This window comes from Artibeus jamaicensis, unplaced genomic scaffold, assembly GCF_021234435.1.
Source record: "Artibeus jamaicensis isolate MK-2021 breed Jamaican fruit bat unplaced genomic scaffold, CSHL_Jam_final scaffold_474, whole genome shotgun sequence".
NCBI classification, from domain to species: Eukaryota; Metazoa; Chordata; class Mammalia; order Chiroptera; family Phyllostomidae; genus Artibeus; species Artibeus jamaicensis.
Window position 1 is genome coordinate 5,963,177 of NW_026522046.1, and position 15,069 is coordinate 5,978,245.

General features: G+C 48.4%; 1 long non-coding RNA gene across 1 annotated transcript; it reads right to left on the reverse strand.

Moving 5' to 3' along the window:
* Positions 1–2,392: 2,392 nt before the first annotated feature.
* Positions 2,393–14,748, reverse strand: LOC119038741 (uncharacterized). The gene is made up of 3 exons (XR_005080469.2): positions 14,546–14,748; positions 14,043–14,301; positions 2,393–4,374 (listed from the first exon to the last, which is right to left on the reverse strand). It is a non-coding gene; the product is annotated as an uncharacterized LOC119038741 (long non-coding RNA).
* Between the last annotated feature and the right edge of the window lie 321 nt (positions 14,749–15,069).

A 15,069-nucleotide genomic window follows, 5' to 3' on the forward strand; every position in this document is an offset into this window, starting at 1 on the left:
ATTACAGCTTTAGAAATAAGAAACAACCAAAAAATCCAACAACGGGGGAATGGGAAATGAACTCACAGTACGTTCGCTGGATGGCATATTGCACAGCCATTAAAAGTGAGCACTATAAACTTCACTTAGTGATGTAAAAAGGGCTGTGATATAATGTTATGTTTAAAAACAAAACATATGGCCCCACTGTTGTGGTTCAATTGGTTGGGCACTCTCCCACAAAACAGAAGTTTGCTGGTTTGATTCCCAGTTGGAGCACATGCCTGGGATGCAAGTTCGGTCCCTGGTCCAGGCACATATGAAAGGCAATTGATTGATGTTTCTCTCCCTTTCTTTCTCCCTCCTTTTTCCTCTCTCTAAAAAGAAATAAAATCTTTAAAACCAAAGCATGTGACCAAATGCATTATTTGGACTGCATACTTGTCTTATCCTGCTTGGGCTGCCACAACAAAATACCATAGACTAGGTGACTGAAACTGAAATTTATTTCTCAAAGTTCTGGAAACTAAAAGTCCGAGATCAAGGTGCCAGCAGAGTTTGTGGCTGGTGAGAGCTCTCTTTGGGTTTCAGACAGCCAGCTCCCCACTAAGTTTTCACATGGCCTTTCCTAACTGTGTGCACACAAAGAGAAGGAAAGAAAGCTCTGGTGTCTCTTGCCCTTCTTATCAGGGCACTAATTCCACCAGGAGCACGCCACCCTCAGGACCTTTATCTGCATCAAATTATCTCCCAAAGCCTCCATTCTCCGAATACTATCACATTTGGGCTTCCGGTTTCAACACGGAGGATTTTGGTGGTACACAATTCAGTCCACAGCAATACTTAATCAGATGTGTGCCTTGTGTACAAAGCCTCGAAGGTGTTATATAGTTTTAAAAATAACTGGGGGATCAGAGAGGGGTTAGAATAATATGATGCATCTTTCAAGCCTCTGCTCAAATAGGAAGCTTCTTCCTCGGTTTTTGCTATCACATCTTTTCTGAAGTTCTTATTCTATTGGACCATGTACTTTCCTGGTGCTAAGGCCAAAAACAATTCCCCTTTGTTCTTGACCCATGATGGACCAATGACACAGGAACCCAAGTCAAGAACGCAGACTAGGAGGCTGGTGGGGAGGAGGTAGTAAACGGTGGATGATGTGTATCAGCAACGGATCCGGGGCTCCAGTAGGTGCAGAGCTTGAAAACTAAGGGCATAAACTGCTGAGCACTGAGTAAGAGCTGTTTCTTCTAGTTATTTTAAATTTATTATTTAATTTATTATTATATAATTAATACATGTATTACTCACTAAAACAAATTAAAATAGTTCAGATAAAGCCCACTTACATGATTCCACTCCTCTCCCTAGGGATGGTCAGTTATATACCCTTCCAATATATTCTTCCTCATGCAATAGTTTCAAAGTTTGCGTCCGCGTTTTTGTAGACAGTCACATTGTTCTGTGACTTACTTCTCTCCCATAACAAGACCTTTTCGCTTCGGGAGGCAAAGGTCTTCCTCATTTGTTTGGACCTCAGAAAACCATCACTAATGTGGATATTAAAAGATGTGCCCTGGCTGCTGTGGCTCAGTGGATTCAGTGCCGGCCTGAGAACCAAAAGGTCCCCAGTTCGATTTCCAGTTACGGCCCATGCCTTAGTTGCTGGCAGGTCCCCAGTGGGGGTGGAGGTGGTGCATAAAAGGCAACCACACATTGATGTTTCTCTCCCTCTTTCCCTCTCTTTTTCCTTCCCTTCCCTTCTCTCTGAAATAAATAAAATCTTTTTTTAAAAAAACACTAAAATGAATTAGAGCTTTTTCTGTTAATGAGCATCTGGGTTGTTTCTGATTCTTCAGCTCTCTGCCCCTTCCAGCATGGCCCCCGGGATGAGGTCTCCTTGTGACTTGGAGCTCGTCTCCGGGCACAGCTATGGAATTGCTGTGAAGGGCCTGGGCATTTTTCATTTTCACGGGCACTGCCACATCTCGCTCTACAAACACCATGACAAATTCCATATTTACCAACAGTGACAAAAAAGGTGTTCGTTTGCCCTCGGTACTGTTCGACTTGCACTTCTTTGATGACCAGTGAGGCTAAGACTATTATCATGTGTTTACTGTTTGCAGTTCCTGGGCGGTGAACTATCTGCTCTAACCTATCATTTTTCCTTTCCATGGTTTGTCTTTTACTTATTACTTGTAGGAATTCATTATATAATCATGACCACTAATCCTTTTCAATTGTATATGTTGCAAATACCTTCTTTTAGTCTGTCACTTGTCTTTTAACAATATTTATGGGTTTTCTTTGTTTTTTTTTTAGTCATATAGCAGTTTTAGATTTGACATAATCAAATTTAGCAATCTTTTTTTTTATTTTTACAGTTTTTGTGTTTTATGTCTTGCTAAAGAAAGCCTTTCCTACCCCAGGGTTATAAACAAATTCTTCTGTATTTTCTTTTAATAGTTTTATAGCTGTGTGTGTGTGTGTTTTATGTTTAGCTCTCTAATCCATCTGGAATTTATTTAGTGAATGCTGTGAAGCAGGAATCAACTTTATGGGGGTTTTTTCACACGAATAGCCAACTGTCTCTACAGTATTGATTGAAGAGTTCGTTCTTTCCCTACTGCTTTTAAATGCCACCTTATCCTACACCAAACTCTTTATACGAACCCTTTACACTCTGTGCTACGGCATCAATGGACACCTTGTCCCACACCAGCACACCTCCCTTCTAATCAGCACAGCTCAGTGATGCTCTGTTATCTGGTGGGGCACGTTCTCCCTCACTGTACTTCTTTTTCAAATACGTCTTGACTATTCCAGCACAGTTATTCTCCTAGATTAGTTTTAGAATCAGCTTGTTAAATTCCACATACACACACACGCACAAATCCTATTACAACTTTGACAGCCATTATGTTGAGTTTATAGAATTCTTTGGGCAGAACTGATACCTTCACAAGTACTCTCTCTGCCTGCTTCGGACCTCTCTTGCACCTCACATCTTGATTCTGAGGCCAGCTCCAGTGCTTACGAGCTCTGTGATCTGCGGTGGGTCAGCCTCTCCAAGTCCTGGCTTCTGTCCTCCTCAACATTGGAATATTATTTCCTGTCCCAGAGCTCATGGAGGATTAAATGAGAGCCAGTGTGTGAAAGCACTAGATGTGAGCTCCCAGTGGGCACCCTCTGCTTCATTTAGCTCTGCAACCCAGGACAGTGAGTTCTTTGAAGAGTCCCGAGAAGAAGAACACATTTTCTCCAATCAGGTAGATTCATGAGTACAGGATATGGGGTTGATGTGGAGAGAGAGGCAGAGAACTAACATGTCTATCACTGTGTTAGGTACTTTACATGTATTAGCTCATTTGTCCTCAGAACAAGCCTGTGAGGTAAAGAAAAAGGAGACCCAGTGGACTGTCTGGACTCATATGCAAGGCTCTAATAAACTGCAACTTGTATCCTCTGTCCTGCCTAGTTTGGGAGCTGATGGGGGCCTCTCCTTGTCATAAAGCCAGAGCTGCTAGATGGTCTGATGCTCCCTTCTAAAGTCTAATGAGCATGGAGTAGACTGGGCCCCACAATACCCACATGAGCATTCAGCACTTAGCACAGTGTCTTGCACATATTAGGAACTTGTTGAATTACATTAGAACAAAGTCCAAATATCATAACATGAATGGTACAGAGTACAGTAACTGCTAGACAAATTCAGAAGGAAAAAAAGGCTCTGTGGACTAGGGAAATCAGAGAAGTCTTCCAGGTGGAGGTGAGATAGGAACTCAGCCATGAGAGATGGCAGGTGGATTTAGACAAACATAAGACAGCAGAGCATTCCAGGATCAAAGCGAGTACTGCCAAACAGGTGAGCTCAACTGATTGGATAGGCAGTAAGTGTGAACAGAGAAAGGCATCTCAACAACTGAGGACTTGCCTGGGCAGCATCACCAGGCTGGAGCAAGGCTGGGAGGCTAGTAGGTCATGAGTGTGTTATCTTCTAGGCCCATCAAGCTAGCCTCAGTGTCCTAAGGTTATGCTTCACGTTCCACATGCAGATATCACAGCCAGTTGCCATGGCACCAAAACACAAAAACCAGCCCTGGGAAGTCATCTGGGAGGGGCAGGAAGGGGTTGCCTTTCCTCAGACGCTTCGCCCACCCCACACTGCATCCTGACCCTATGTCTTCACTCTGACTTTGCCTCTTAAAGCCATGTATCACTGTGTATATGTGTAGGCACCTGGCATGAGCTGTGTGCTCTTGGGTGAGCACCTCAGCCTCTCTGAACTCAAGCTATACCGTTTCCAAGTATGCACATATTCTGGTCACAAGTTGTTCTTGCTCCCATTGGAGACAGAAACAGCTTCACAGCATGGCCACACTGTCATATACCCTGAGAGGAAAAGAGAGAAGGAAAAACACAGTTTATGCCAGGGGCTTTATATACAGGTTGTCAGGTTGAGTTTGGGCGTTTAAAAACCAAAGCACATTAGTTCAGGTCCTTCAAGAAACCAGACTCCATGATGAGATTAGGAATGCAAGATATTTATTTGCAGAAACATCTCTGGAGGAAAAATAAAAGTGAGTCAGAGGAAGTGGGCACCTGTCAGGCCATGATGCAGGTCTGACCCCTGGGCGGGAGCCAGGGAAGGAAGGAAGGTTAGATGGGCGGGGTCTCAGAGTGCAGTGTAAAAAGGTTTCGGACCAGCCAATAGGAAGTCCTGGACCTAAAGTCGCCCCCAGAGGAGGCCTGCACTTCTCAGGAACAGGACTCTCTCAGCAGCCCTGGTGTGCTCAGTGCTCAGTGGGAACAGCCCATGGGCAGCGTGGCCTTAGCAGCAATGCACAAGAGCTGGGGGCCTGTTCAATCACACTCCTGCGGTAGGGGAGCTGAGCGGCACATTCTCATGGCTGTCACCCAAAGCAGTGTGGCACTACTGCCTGCTTGATACTGACATTATTTAAGCCCAAGGGAGGCCTGGTGTTGAGGTGTGAAGAGGAAGCATTCGGGCAAACCTCACGTGGAGCTCCCCTGCTTCTGAACTGTGATCGCACTCAGCCTTTTCACTGCCTGGCTTTCACTCCTTCCACAAACTGGAGCAACAGTTCTTTTTTTTTTTGATGGGTTGCTAAGAAGATAATCGAGGAGCTGAAACCTTCTCTCCTCAGCTTCAATGGGAGAAAACTAGACGGAACTGGCTGACGGAAGCCTGGGTCAGAGGCCTAAAGGAAGAAGTGCTTTCCTTCTTCCCGGGGGAGGTTCAAGAGGTTAGAACACAGAGGAAAAAGCATAGAAAAGAAAGTCCCCAAGGCCCACTCACGGCAGAGGTGATATCGTCACTGGAGAAGAAGAGTACTGGTTCTTATTTACCATCTGGATATTAAATGCTTTATAATTTCATTAAAATGTATTCGTTTTATAATTATCTCAAACTAAAAAGTTTGTTCACAAGTTTTTTTAGTTAAGAGCATGTTCAGCTGAAAATATCAGGAAATCCAACTACTGGTATCTTAAGCAGTAATGTTATTTAACTACTTCATATAACAAGAAGTTAGAAGGTAGGGGGCCTGGGGTTTGTTTAGTTCCTTAGTAATGCTAAGGTGCTGGATGCATGTCTCTGTGCTTCTCTTGGTCTTTGCCTCACTCTCACAAGATGGATGCCACAGCTCCAAACATCACACCCTCACACAATACTGTCCCAAACAAGAGACAGGGGGAGGATATAAAAGGGAGCATTTACCTCACATTTCTTCTTTGCAGGAAAAAAAAATCTTTCCCAGAAGCCTCTTGAAGACTAGTCCCTTATGTCTCATTGGCAAGAATTAGACCCCTTTTTGGCCAATCGCTGGCAAAAGTATCTCTGGGCCCATGGCTGCTTGAACAAGATCAAGGTTTATTACCAAAGAAGACACTACAAGGAATGACTCTGAAGTAGGCAAAAGAATGTCTTTCATAAGATGAATTTCTGAAAACAGAATGAATCTTTCTACCCTCTGAGCATAGCTAAGAGGATACACAAGTACATAAACACATTCAGTATAATGGCAACAATGAAAAATAACATACAGGACACAGGAGTCCGATTAAGAAAGGAATGTGTTCAGTCAATGCAGGGTGGGGGCTCCGGGGTGACTAGAATCATGGATACAGCTCTGGGCCAGGGAACAGGTCGGAGAAACCCTCACAGCGCTGTGTCTCACAGAGGGCTGCCCACCAAGCAAGAGTTCACTAGGCAAACTGTGCTGAAGACCACATTCAGCCCACAAAAGGCTATGTCTGTACAGGAAGGGCTCGTGGAGTTCCTACTGTCACAGCCATGGGAAAGGGAAAGGACAATTTCCCAAGCCTTCTCTCAGGGACACAAGGACACAGGTTGGATGGAGAAAGTCTTCACAGAAGAGGCAATTTTGGAGATGACAACAAATTGGAGGCTTTGGGATCCCCAGGGGAAGCATGGAAAGGGGCCTTGGCAGAGCCATTTTGACATGATCTATCCAGACCAGTGGAGGGCTGGAAGATCATGGGCCTGCACGGAGTAAGGAAACCCAGCGGGCCCCTCCGGCCAGTCCCAGGCGTCCCTCTCTGCCTCTGCATGTCCTGTTCTGCTTGGAATGTCCTTCTACATCCTCCTTCCTGGCAAGCACCTTCCTCATTTAAAGACCCTGCTCAAACATGGTTTTCTTGGAGATGCCTCCCTCAGTACAGAGGCAGAGCACACCACGCACACACCACCGTCTCCATGCCCTGCAAGTGTCACCCTCTACGTAACTGACCTGACTTCAGGTCTGTGTGCCTTACCAGTCGGGGCGCTCCTCCAGGCCATTAGCCTGACTTTCAGGAGGACTTATCTGCCTGCAGCCAGGGGGCTACCAGACAAACACAGAGGTTCAAGAGGGAAGGAGGGCATCCAAGAATAAACAAATGGAGCTGTGACCAGAAAGAGCCCTCCATGGTAACCAAGCACTCCTGGTAAGTGTCCCCATCCACAGCCCAGTGTAGGCACCGGTGACCAGACCCAGGTACTGGCACCATCCCTTTGTGGTTCCCCTGGTGTGTGTTCTGGGGAGCAGGTGCCAACTAGGTTCGACACTCATACGCTACAGGAGTATTAGAGAAGGGAAGGAAGTATTGAGAAAGGTGATCAGAGAAAGGAAGAAAAGCAGGAACTCAAACAAGATTTAAATAATAGCCCTGTCTAAAAGCTTTCCACACCACGTGTTGGGAACTGAGATGAAAACCCCAAAGACTGAGTTTAACAACTGAGGCACTCTCTAAGGAGAACTGGACATGTCCACACAAGGCAAGAGAATTGGGAGAAAAGAATGAACTATCGTGATGCATAAAGCAGCTAAAGGGACCGATAGATTACTTGTTAGTTATGCAGAAAGCTTCCCAGGGAACTAGAATGATAATGGCCATGCCAAAGAAAGTGGAAATCAGGCCAGGATACGAAGGAGGGGTACATACAAAAAAATAACAAAAGGCTGTGGAGATAAAATCAAGAGAGTCGTTTAGAAAAAGAAATAAGATATAACTTGCACAAGGCAGCAAAGAATGAGAAAAACATTTTCTAACTCTAACAGGCCAAAAAGGGGGGATCAGGAGATTGCTGGCTCGTCTGAGCTGGGAAGAGAAAGTCTATAAAGCAGTGACACTAAAAAGCAGAGGCTTTTATTTTTTTTCTTAGCTTAAAAAGGTCATCTGTGATCTGAAAACTGAAAAGAGGCACCACATGGGATCGTGAGGAGGCAGGAGGCCAAGAGGGAACGAGGAAAGAACTTGTGTGTTCTCATCCACAGGCCCTGATGACTTACATGCTTCAGTACTTAAAGAATTGGCCCAAGGTGGAGTCAGATCACTGACTTTCCACTCCAAGGGGATTTATAGAGAACTGGTGAGGGGCTGAGAGACCAGAGGGAGACTCAGGCAGCCTGTCCCCACCTCTCTTTAAATCTGGGATAAAGCAGAGACCTCTGGAAGTGCGGAACCCATCAGCTAAACAGCTATAATAGAAAACTATTGGGACACATCGTCAAAAAATCAATCCACAAACACAAGATCATAAGGAATTAGGTAATAACCAGTACTGCTTTCCAAAGAACACATTCTGTCAGAGTAATCCAATTTCCTTCCAGGACAGAATGATGGGCCTGGTAAATCAGGAATGGTGAGACACACATAATCTTCCTTAACTTAAAGAGCAAGGCATTTAACTTCATCTTCCATGAAGAGTCTCAAGAGAAAAATGGGGACAGTGGGGTCTATAGTTGGCCTTTCTGGGACTGAACAAATGAGAAGAAGTTGAAGGGCCAACCCAAATAGACATTCTTTATGTCCTATGTCATGTGGATGGATTACAAAGGGCAGAGGTAGAGGTGGGTGGGGTAATTGTGCTGGTGGTGACGGCAGGAGACAGAGTACGAGGGAAGGCGAGAGGCAGTTGTGGTGGTGACGGAGGTGGCGATACTGATAGAGATGGCAGGGGTGGTGGAGGAGATGGTACTGGCGACGGAGGTAGTAGTACTCATGGAGGGCGTGGTGACAGTGGTAGGGATGGACATGATGGCCGTGGGAGAGGCGTCAGTGGCAGTGGACATAGTGACAGCTGTGCTGATGGACAGCACGGTTGAAATGGAGACAGAAACGCTCATAGTGGTGGTTACAGTGGAGATGATGGTGATGAGTGTGATGGAGATACTGATAGTGGTGGGTAGTTACGGTGATGAAGATGGAAGTAGTGGTTGTGGTAGAGATGGGGGTAGATACTGGTGAAGAAGGAGACGGTGATAATGGTGGCGATTAAGGTGGTGACTGCGGCAGAGACGGTGGAAACAGTGGTGGTAGAAATGCAGTGACGGTGGTAGAAATAAAAACGGTGACAGCGGCTGTGGTCCTGGTAGCAGCAACCAAACCTAGACTAGACATGGCAAACCTGGGTTTCACAGTCTGTTTTGGGGCACCTATGACAGACCCCCACACTAACCTGTTCTTTCCATGTCTGCTGAGAGAAGTGGGCATTCGACTCCAGGCATTTGGGGCCCAGCCTCATTCTGACTGCCTCACCACTGTCCTGTTTGTGCTGGGGCACTGAGTCCCCTCTCTGCCCCAACAGGTTAGGTGGCTGCCAACCTCAAGAGGTCTAGGCAATGGAGGAGTTCCTCCAGCCCAAAGGGGTGGGCACAGCCTGAGAGTCCCCCACAACCAAGAGGAGGGAAAGGTTCCTAAGGCCAAGTGGAGGCAAGCTGTCCATGCCCAGGACCAGAAGCTACAGCCCATTGGCTGATGACCACCGCTCCCACCCACCCCAGGAAGTTGTGCAGGTTGGCTCTGTAAAGGCCTCTTGTGAGGCCTTCCTACCTCTTGCCAGCCTGAGTTCTATTAGCGCAGCTCAAGGACAAGAAGCTGGGAAGGGTGGGCTAATGGCCTCTGTCCACCTTGGTTTTCACCAGGACGTGGCTGTTTTGTTGGATGGAAATAAAGTTTAAATGCCCCTCCTGTCTGTGGTCCAGTGTGCCTTAGGAGCCCTGCAGATGGGAGAGAGGAGTTGCTGGGGTTCGCAGCAGGCTTCATGGAGTATGTGGTGGAAGAGGAGCTTGCCAACTTGGGCTGGATTCCCCAAAAACATTCTTGAGGCTAGAACTCAGCTCCAGATTGAAAAAATTATTGCCTACCTCCTTGCTGTCTTCATTGCTCCAACTGGCTGTGTGATCTTGTGGAGGGTTAGGGGAGATATTTAAACTAATTTAGGCTTCATGATATTCCCTTGTTCTTTAAAGAGTTGGATGAGGTGGCCTCCAAGGTCCTTCAGCTATGGATTCAGTCCCCTAAACATACTCCACGCCATAACCCTATCCACAAGTCCACCCCACCCAAACTGTTTCACCCACCCTCTCTGCCTGTAGGGCCAGACCCCTCATCCACTGGGGCCCTGGCTCAAGGCCCAGCTCAGAGTCGGTCTGCCACAAAGCCCACCTGTGTTCACCAGGCATAAGTAACCTCTTCCTCCACTGGACCCCGTAGCCTTTGTGAACCCTCTGCCTTAAACTGTCAGACAGTAGAGCACCGAGCTCAGTGCCTATATCAGCTTATCTGGGCCCACAGGCTTGAACCTTGCTCATCATCCTATCCCTCTTGGCAACCTGCACAGCCCAGCAGAGAGGATGCTGCAAAAGTGGTAAAGAGTGAGTGCATTTTATACAGGAAGAAATTGAGGCACCAAGTGGTCATGGCCGAGACCAGAGCCCAGATCTCTGGACTCTGGCGCAACCTTGATTAGAGTCTCCCAAACCTGTATGTGAACAGACCTCTCGAAAGAAAAGCAATTCTCAAAGTTCCTGTCTGTGAGTTCCCAGCAGTTCACAGACCAATGTTTATGCCATATCAACTTAAGGCAGTAAGGTCCTAGTCTATGAAAATGCTTAACTGCAGAGTTTCAACTTTATAACTGCTGAAGTATTTTAATATCAATGAAACCCACACTTAAAAACTATTCAGAGAACTTAAGAACTCTGAGGATGAATGCCCTAGTTTGAGAAACCTTGTCCTAGCCAACACACAAATTCATAGGCAGGTATGAATGACTGGCATATCCTTTTCACTGTGCCACTAGGTCTCAGGGTAATTGGCATTTTTACATGTGCCCTTGGAAAGGACAATGGGTAATTTATCAGGTGGCCCTATAAGGGGAAATAGCAGTCCTCGGGTCACCCAGGATGGCGGGAGGCTCTTGGAAGCCTACAAAAGCAGCTCTGTCCGAGACACCAGCTCATGCTTTACTTTGGCTGAGGGTGGATACGTGTGTATGGGAGAATGGGAGTGGAGAGGGGGCGGAGGGAGGGTTCCAGGGTCCAGTTACAGGAAAGGGATGGCTTCTCCAGATTCCCCTTCCAAACTGCCATCCTGCTTCCCAGTTAACCCTACAGAGGAAGGGCTCTCCCCAGCACTGCATACATGTCCCCACCCCTACCCCCACTACACACACACACACACACACACACACACAGATTCTCCCTCCATGCTGCATTCACATGCTCTCATCTCTGCAGAGACAGGGCAAAAAATTCAATCTCCAGAGAAGACCAGGAGCCCAGGAGACGTGTCTTGTTCTGAGACCTGTGGTATGGCTTGGGCATGTGCCCTGCAGCACCCGCTTTCTCCATCTACAATGAGAGATTCGGATTAGCCGGTTTCGGAGGTGCCTCCCAGCCCTGGCCGTTCTGCAGTTGTGTCATTTCTCTTCTTATGTTGCGAAAGGCCCTGTGGTGATGCGGAAGGGGCAGAGGCTTTGGTTCACATAGATCTGGGTGCAAATTCTTTTTAGCGAGGTGACCTTAGCCAAGGTACTCAGCCTGTCTGAACTTTACTTTTCTCACCTTTAAATTAAGGATAACATCTATTATATATATACTTGTAGTAAGCATTACAGAACCCCCCCCCCCCCCCCCCCCCCGCCAAAATGGTGTGCTGGCTCTGCCCTGGATTAATGGCAGTTATTATTATGTTGGCTGAGGAAAGCCAATGTGTTTGGTGTTTGAAGCATGGACTCAAACTCGGTGGCCTGAGTTTGAATCCCCACTTAGCCACTTTCTACCTGTGTGATGGGAAAGCCACTTAACTCTATGCCTCCACATCCTCATCTGTGAAACGGAGATAATAACTATACCTGTCTCATGTACTTGTTGCAAGGATAAAGTTATTCAATAAATGAAAACGGAGCAATGTGTTATGTAATAAGCACTCAGAAAATACCAGCTCTATTACTAATAGGCTGATGTCAGATAAGTATGTGGGGGAAGGTGCTGCCCCCACTCATCTACGTCCCTCTCACCTTTGCTGAGATTTTGGAGCCAAATTCCCTTCCCATCATTCACCTACCCAGCCCACAGCGCCCCAGTTCTCATTTGCACCCAGAGCCTGGTGACCCTCACCTTCCCTGGCTCTTTCAGGAAGCTGAACTCATTCCTCTGCCCTCCCTGAAACCTGCCCTCCTTTGCCCCATGCAGCCTGTTAGCTTGTTCCCGTAACTCTTGGAGCCAGCCTTCACTCTCTGGCTTCTGGCCATGAGACCCCAGCTAGCCAGGCCTCACTCTGAGCTCCTGGGGTATCCAATCCACCCTGGAGCCTAGCAATATGCACAGAGAAAGGACCTGCTGCCTCCCTTATCTAGGTCCTGATAGCATTCACTGACATTCAGTTCTTCCTCAGAGCTGCCCTAATTCTCTGCTTCTCATTCTTGAGCTCTTTTTCAGGTCTTCACAATGTTTTCTGTAGCTGATGGGCCTTGGCTGAGCTGTGGAGATCCAGGGAAACCAAAATGAAAACCAAAGCGAAAAACTGTTTTGCTCACTCGATTGGCAAATAAATGTATATGTCATATGATACCTAGTGGCAAAGATGTGAAAGAATGGACACACTCATACTTTGACGGAGTGTAAACTGATATAACCTCTTTGTAGGAAAGTTTAGCTCTGTCTATAAGAATTTAAAATAAGTTAGGTCAGTTGGTTAGAGCATCATCCCAATAATCCCAGATTGTGGGTTCAATCTCCACTCAGGGCAGATACAAGAAGCAACTGATGAATACATAAATAAGTGGAACAACAAATCAATGTCTCTCTCTCTCCTTCCCTCTCATTCTCTAAAAAATTAATTAAAAAATTTTTAAAACTTAAAACAAATATACCCTTGACCCACTGATGCCACTCTTAGGACTCTACCCCTAGAAATACCTTTATCTGGACAAACATACTCCTACAAAAATGGATGCAGAGTAAAGCACTTCTTGTGACTGCAAACCTTTGGAGACAATATAATGTCCAGTGGTAGGGGGACAGATTAACAATAAATGCAGTATCTATACAAAGGGGTACTACACAACTTTTAAAAATATATATATACGCAGATATACGTGTGTCTAGAAATAGTAAGACAAAAATGGCATGCTGTAGAACAACATACATGGTTTGATGTCATTTTGAAAAAAGCCCACCTTTTCTCCCTCCTCTCAGCTGGGTGGGGGCTTCCTGCTAAGTTCAGGCTGGCCAAGGACAGGCTGCACGGGTTTAAAGCCCAGCCCCTTCCTTCCAGCCAAATGGGTCAGTGCCCCGGAATGGCCACACCTGGGGAAGGACGCACTCACTGCTGAGGGCCTAGGGCCAGGACTCTTGCCCAGTGAAGCACAACAGAAGTGGCCTCCATTCTGAGGCAGACAGACCTGGGTTCAAATCACCCTTCATCTGTTACCAGCTGAGTGCCCTTGAGCCAGGTTCCTCATCACTCTAAGCCCCCATTCCCCTTTCTATAAAATGGGATTAACATCACCTGTGTGGTGGGACTTAAATGAGACAATGCATAAACGATCTCAGTAAATGCCAGCTGTCTCCTGTTCCTCAAAGGTTTTTTTTTACTTTGCTTTCAAATTCCCACGATGCAGCCTCAGCTGCAAGCCTGCTCATCAGCCCCTCAACCCCGGCACCCTGCTCTGCTGTGATCCCCATGGTGGGCTCTTCCCACTCCCACTCTTACTCATTCAGTGGCGACACTTAGGCCTCCTCCAGCACTGCCTTGAGTTGTGTAAGGCCAATAAAGAGTGCCCTCTTCCATCAAAATACCGTCTCCCCCCACCCGCCCACGCCACCGAAGTGTCTCCTATTCCTCCCCACCTGTGTCCAACTCCCAGCCCCTCAGCCTTCTTCAGGATGTGACCCACCGGTCACCTCCCTCTCTCTCCTTGGCCATGTCCAACTCATTTCTCCCCTCCACCCCAACCTTACCATTAAGCTCAGGTGAATCACCCCATAAAACACCAACTTCCCCACCCTATCTCCCATCTTCTTTTACCACCCAGCGGCCTCCTCCGGAGGCTTCTGCCATCACCCCAGGGACCTCTGTTCAGCCTCCTCCCCCTGCCCACCCCCCACTTTCACGTCTGGTCCACAGTGGAGACAGCGAGCCTCTGGCCCTGGAATGGAAACAAGGTCGCGGAATGGCCCACCACCTCCACCACCTCCACCATCTCCACCACCTCCACCACCTCCACCTCCTCCACCGCGCTCACGCACCTGTTCGCACCTTCTGCACCCGGTTCCCAATCCATCTTCAGGGCTGACTTCCATCTCTTAGCTGACATACTGACTGAGCTTAGGAAGAAACTTGACGCGCGTTCTCTCTTTCTCAGAGGAGAAAACTGAAGCCCAGTAACGTCTTCACATAACTTCCCCGAGGCCTGGCAAGGGGTGAGCAGCGGAGCCGGGTCGTCGGTTGCCAGGGATCTGGTGCTTCCGGAAGTTCCCGGCTCTCCAGAGCGTCTTCCTTTCCACTCTATAGCCTCTCTCAGAAAAAGAAAGAGAAAAAGCCCAGCCAGGTGCATATTAGCATAAAAACGTCCCTAATTAGGCTCCGTTTACAGCTGGATGGGTCACACACCGCAGCCTGGGTCCCAGCCTCAGGCCGACGCGCCCTCCACCCCTTCACCCCGTCCCCCTCCCCGGGCGGGAATCTCCGAGCATCTGCCCCGAGAGGCCCCCCCGCCCCCCCGCGGGGCGCCCCGGCCCGGAAAGCCCACCTCTGGCCCCTCGCCGCCTGCTCGCGGGCGCACGCGGCGCGCCTCCCGAGCGCGGGACGCTTTGATTGACCTTGGCAAGAGGCAGCAGAGCCCCCAAAAGCCTCGGCCCCTCGCGGCCGCCCGGCGCCGGGGCTCCAGTTTCTGCTGCCACCATCTCGGTTTCTCACCCCGCCAGGGCCCGGGGGAGGGGTGCTGGGAGGAGCCCAGACCGACCCCCGGCAGCAGCGCTGGGCTGCCGGAGACGCAATCTGATGAGAATGTCTTCCTGCAAATTAAGCCTTCGCCGGACTCTCCATCCGGTACCCGCTGCAAGCCCGGGCGCGGGGAGCGGTCCCGGGGAGCGGCGACGGGGGCGGGCACAGCCGCGGCCAGGGCTCCGACCCGCTACCCACATCCGCCCCCTCCCGCCTGCACCGAGGGTCTGCGGGCTCCTGCTCGTAGGTGGAGCCCACCCTGCACTGCTTCCCAGAAAGAAGGCCAGCTGGGCCTCGCCTCTGCCCCGCTCGGAGGGCGGAAGGCGTCCG